Here is a 6,668-nt window from a genome sequence, read left to right as displayed (position 1 = left end):
GTGGATACATTAATTTTAATTCGCATGTTCCTCTCAATATAAAAATTTCTACCATTCTAAATCTTGTAGATCACGCTATTTATTATCTGATCCTCTGTTTTATGATACAAACATAAAATTAGTTAAAACGATCCTACTTGGCAATAATTTTCCATATAAGTTAATTTGTCCAATTATTAAAATAGAGTCGCAAAATTACTTGAATCTTTTGATAAGAAACCGGAAGAGCCTGGCAAAACAAGTGTTCCTGAAAAAACTTTTTTCATTAATTTTCCATATCTTGACAATAATTTTAACCAATTATCAAAAAGACTTTTCAAAAAACACAATATTCGTATTACTTTTTCTTCATTAAAACAATTAAAAATTTTATATTCCAAAATTAAAGATGAAACTCCATTAAAAAAAAAAAAAGATATAGTTTATAAAGTAAATTGTTTGGATTGTAATTGCTCTTATATTGGCCAGACCTGCCAGAACTTAGAAAAGAGACTCAGGCAACATGAATTACAATGTGAAAAAATAGATAACAAAAAATTTAAAAGTACACTTGTGGATCATGCTAATATCAACAACCATAAGTTTGATTTTGACAATCCCCAATTTTATTCCATGAGAAAGACTTATTTAAACGGAGCATGGCAGAATCAATGTTAATAGTTCGGACTAACAATAGCATAAATCTAAGAACCGACACAAATATTTTACATGACACATATATAAACATCATTAATAATTTATAAATTTTTTCATTTATCTTATTCTTTTCAATAAATTAATTTGTTTTTTCATTTTTATCGATTTTTGTATGCGATAGCACTCCTTTTTTTTACATTATATGATACCCATTCTGTCTCCATCTAGATAAGTACTTCAAATTTGTTTAGAATATTTCTGTAAGTGTTATATGTTTCTTTAGTACTGTGTCAAGCATTGCAAGGAATAGTTGGTGTTTTTTGTATACCAAAAATTAAATGAAATTTAAATAAATTATTAAAGAATGTGTAGTATATAAGTAACTGTTTTTGAAATTACACTGAAGATGAGACACACCATGGTCTCGAAACGTCTGTAATCATAAAATAAAGTTGTGTTAAACAAATCTGAGTGCTGTTTTGTTCATATTAAACAATTAATATTCGTTCCACTCATATCATAAAATTCTATATATATATATATATATATATATATATATATAAACCTCGTGTCACGATGTTGGTTCGCAATGGACGCCAAAAACTACTGAACCGATTTTAAATTTTATTGGCTCATCCTGTGCATGTATATCCAACTTAGGTTATAGGAAATTCTGAAAAGTAAATTTAAAATATAAATTTATATTTTTTATAAATTTCTAAAAATTTTGACAGAAAATGACTAAAAAAAAAACAACACTAAAATGACAAATGTCAAAATTTATGGAAAATTCGAGAAAAAAAGATTTGATTTTTGAAAAAATATATTTGACAGTTAAAAAAATATAATTCAAAAACATACATACAGTAGGTCCTCGCTTTACACGGCACTCTAGGTACACGGTTCCCATACTACATGGAGCTAAAAATCCGACATCCCTCCGACTACACGGACTTCCTATTACACGGTTTTTGTTCAACAGCGCATAAATTCCTTGCGCAACCTATGAGTGATTATAGGAACTTGATATCAAAAGGGTGTTAATGTAAGTTTTGTTATCGGCTTCTATCTTTTAGACATGTTTGATTATATAATATAATAGCCATAGATAAGTAAACATAAATAGATCGCTATCTGAGGCCATTTGACATTACCGCCATTTTAATATTTTTAGCGATTTAAAGGAGGCAGCACTTGTTCAGTATATAAATCAACCGCTGGTATTATTCCTAGATATGGTTCGCATACGTAATTCAAAACAAGAAAACCTAAATAATTTCTTATATTGGAAATGAGAAAAAAAATATACGAAGTACAAAATATATTTTCAAATATATCACAAACATTTTTACATAACAATTAAAATTTTTATAAATGTAATAATCAATATATACACAATAATAAGTATTATAATTTTACAATTATAAGTAACTAAAAAAAGTATTCACAATGGTATGATAAATTTACAAGGAATGATCAATATGAATTACTTAATGATCAATAATATATAGCAACTAAAACACAGAGATTGTGTAGAAGCATTTACAATAAAATGTTAAACTTATAAGGAACGATCAATATGAAATACTTAATGATCAATAAGTAATTGTGTAGAAGCATTTACAATAAAATGTTAAACTTATAAGGAACGATCAATATGGATTACTTAATGATCAATAATATATAGCAACTACTACACAGAGATTGTGTAGAAGCATTTACAATAAAATGTTAAAGTTATAAGGAACGATCAATATGAATTACTTAATGATCAATAATATATAGCAACTACTACACAGAGATTGTGTAGAAGCATTTACAATAAAATGTTAAAGTTATAAGGAACGATCAATATGAATTACTTAATGATCAATAATATATAGCAACTACTACACAGAGATTGTGTAGAAGCATTTACAATAAAATGTTAAACTTATAAGGAACGATCAATATGAATTACTTAATGATCAATAATATATAGCAACTACTACACAGAGATTGTGTAGAAGCATTTACAATAAAATGTTAAACTTATAAGGAACGATCAATATGAATTACTTAATGATCAATAATATATAGCAACTACTAAACAGAGATTGTGTAGAAGCATTTACAATAAAATGTTAAACTTATAAGGAACGATCAATATGGATTACTTAATGATCAATAATATATAGCAACTACTACACAGAGATTGTGTAGAAGCATTTACAATAAAATGTTAAACTTATAAGGAACGATCAATATGAATTACTTATTGATCAATAAGTAATTGTGTAGAAGCATTTACAATAAAATGTTAAAGTTATAAGGAACGATCAATATGGATTACTTAATGATCAATAATATATAGCAACTACTACACAGAGATTGTGTAGAAGCATTTACAATAAAATGTTAAACTTATAAGGAACGATCAATATGAATTACTTAATGATCAATAAGTAATTGTGTAGAAGTATTTACAATAAAATGTTAAACTTATAAGGAACGATCAATATGGATTACTTAATGCTCGTATATAGCAACTACTACACAGATATTGTGTAGAAGCATTTACAATAAAATGTTAAACTTATAAGGAACGATCAATATGAATTACTTAATGATCAATAAGTAATTGTGTAGAAGCATTTACAATAAAATGTTAAACTTATAAGGAACGATCAATATGGATTACTTAATGATCAATAATATATAGCAACTACTACACAGAGATTGTGTAGAAGCATTTACAATAAAATGTTAAACTTATAAGGAACGATCAATATGAATTACTTATTGATCAATAAGTAATTGTGTAGAAGCATTTACAATAAAATGTTAAACTTATAAGGAACGATCAATATGGATTACTTAATGATCAATAATATATAGCAACTACTACACAGAGATTGTGTAGAAGCATTTACAATAAAATGTTAAACTTATAAGGAACGATCAATATGAATTACTTAATGATCAGTAATATATAACAGAGATTGTGTAGTTCGGAATAACAAATTCAGAAGGAATCACAAATAATGCAAAAATTTAAAAAGTTAAAAAGAACAAATAACTTGTTAAAAAGTACAAATACTTCATAAACAAAAAATCATAAGAGCATAATATATATATATATATATATATAAATATATATATAAATATATTGATATCAAAATTGAGAGTAGACTGAATTCCTAGGATTAAAATTCATTTACGAGACATTCTTCTTTATTAACTCTGCATTTAATAATTATTTTGCTATCTAATCAATCATTAATAAAGCTGCATTTAGCGAAATCTTTGAATAGATTCTATATGAATGTTTTTTAAACATTACATTCAACCGTGTCATGATCATGATGAAAACATTATCATCAAAATTGCCATAAAAGATCAAAAAGTATCAACATTGTGTTTACTATGAACAGAAGAAAGTTTTATGCACATGCAATTGTTCATGAATTAAAAGGTAAAAGCAATGTTTTTCATTTCCAAGGTCAGTAGTAAATATATCCTGAATTTAAACTCTATATTGAGATGTTGCTAAAGTTATTTAGAGAAGAATATTATAAACCTTACCCTCAATAGAAAAACATGAAAATATCAGGTATGATATCGCTTTATAAGTCTATTCACATTTGTTAATGTTAAAAATAATCCTATTAAATACAATGACAAAACTTATGTCAAGACCATTTTCATCAAACAAAAATAAAAGCATGAATATCACAAAGATGCGAAGTAATAATCTGTAATTTAATAGTGTCAATAAAATAGTTATGTATTCAATGCAGACCATAAAAGAAAAAAAAAAAAAAAAAAAAACATAAAATAAAAGTAAAATTAAAAATTGAATTATAAAGAAAGATTAACAAAAGAAAAATAAAATAAAATAAATAAAAATGAAATTAAAAAAAAATTAAAAATCTGCCTTAAATTACTTTCAACAATTTATCATTTCGAGAGAAAGAATCCTTGAATTGATATAGAAATTACATAGACCACAGCCGGCAAGTAACAAGATGTAAAACTTGAAATATTTATAAAATGCATCATACTCTGAAACCACTTCATATATTATAATATTGACAAAAACTGGAATCAATTATAAATAAATTAGAAAAACATATTTAGCAAAATAACAATGAGAGCCATAAAAGATTGGAAAAAATGAATAAAATTATAATGGAAAATGAAAATATCATTAAATGAATATTGATCAGAAAAATATTAAATAAAAATGAGAGCAATAAAAAATTGGAAACAAAATAAATAAACAATTATGATGAGAAAGCGAATTAATGAATTTTCACCGAAAAAATATTTGGATTTTTGTGTCTCAAACGAGCACTATAAGATCTGAGACTTTTTTATATTTAGCTAAAGCCATTATTTTTATCGGGTCCTGCTCATTTTCATTTATATACTTTCCTGTGAGATACCTATTAACACTTCTATTCCAAGTGTTAATAAAAAATAATCTAAAAAAAATTGTTTTAAATTATGCTTTTGGCAAAGAAAATTAAAATTATATAATACATGTTTTTCTAATAATATTTGTAACTTGATCTTTAGTTTATCATCAATACATAAATATTTAATGAAATGATCAAGTACTTGACTGCATTTAATAAATAGATCAAAAAATACATTTCCCGGAACCAAAAGCGAATGGCCAGTGTAATCTCTAGATGCAATCCAAGAAGCTTCACCCCTGCCAATTGGATCTGCTAATAGTTCAGAAGAGATGGGTAACTCACTCCGGAGTTATCACTCAGATACAACTCCTACCTCGGAGTGAATCCGAGTGGAGTTGTCTCGCCGGATTTGTCATATCCGACTTCCCTAAACTGGTTGTTTTTTCAATGGTTGTTGTGATTGAATTTTGAAGGACCAATTGTAAAATGCTATAATTTGTAACTAGTAATATTTATTTTATGTTAATAACAAGTTATAAGTGTATTTACAATAATTTTAATATGTTTTTTGATAACGTATTGATTGATTTTATTTATTATGTGATTTTCGACTGATGATTTTTTGTTTATATCTCAATATAACCGCATGCTTTGATTGGCGCGAATACTGGTACTAAGGAAGCTGTCACTTTCTCGTCTTCTAAACAGGCAGTTTTATGACCTTTTAGGTATACGTTTTTTTCCAGAAAATACAAAAATATTACTTCAAAGATACAGAACAATGAAATTGTGTTCAAGTGTGAATAACTCCAATGTATAATTTATTGAATAGAAAGGGGTCATGTTTCTAACTACGACAATTTTTGGCCGTGAATTTGGACACATTTAGTCTGTTTTTTCCATAGCCTGAAATAACAATACTTTTTAGAGTGTAAAATATATCAGTGACGTCAATGTATTTAAGCAGCAAAAAATATTTATATTATATTATTACTTTTACACAATTATATAATTGTATAAAAGTAGTAATATGCTAATCGAACTACCTGATATAATATTAATTATCGAATGGAAAATAGCAGAAGAAAAATTAGAAAGCAGAAGAATTATTATTTGATGAAAATATTTTATGATAAATGTTTTGCTTTTATTACAAAGTTTATACATTATTTTTATATAAAATTATTCCAAAAAATCAATTATTTTCTCATCAAAAGAAAGTTTTGCGTTTTTACTTTGGTCAACACTGTTAAAATTACGAGTCGTTGAGTCGATCATGTGGTCGACCGAAAAGTTTTACAACTCGTCATTTATTTGTGAATTTTGTAGAAAAATTATTTTATTAATATTTTTTTAATTTTATTTTTTTTATAAATTTTCATTTAAAAAAATAAAATGGGATTTGGCAAATCCTTAGATACATAAGCAACGCACTCGACGCATTTGTGTCGAGTATTTCGGTTTCAAAGTTGTCGGAGTCGTGGAGTTGTTAAGCGGATATAACTCCTCCCTGAAGCGGAGTTAAATCCGAGTCGATCCGGCTTCGGATATGATAAGCCCATCTCTAGTTCAGATGTACAAACATGGCATTCACCAACACATAGATAAATAAGCATAAATAGATCGCTA

Source organism: Ctenocephalides felis, unplaced genomic scaffold, assembly GCF_003426905.1.
Source record: "Ctenocephalides felis isolate EL2017-DRISC unplaced genomic scaffold, ASM342690v1 CF-g0.4_SCAFFOLD_01886, whole genome shotgun sequence".
NCBI lineage: Eukaryota > Metazoa > Arthropoda > Insecta > Siphonaptera > Pulicidae > Ctenocephalides > Ctenocephalides felis.
Note: the sequence above shows the minus strand (reverse complement) of the source record.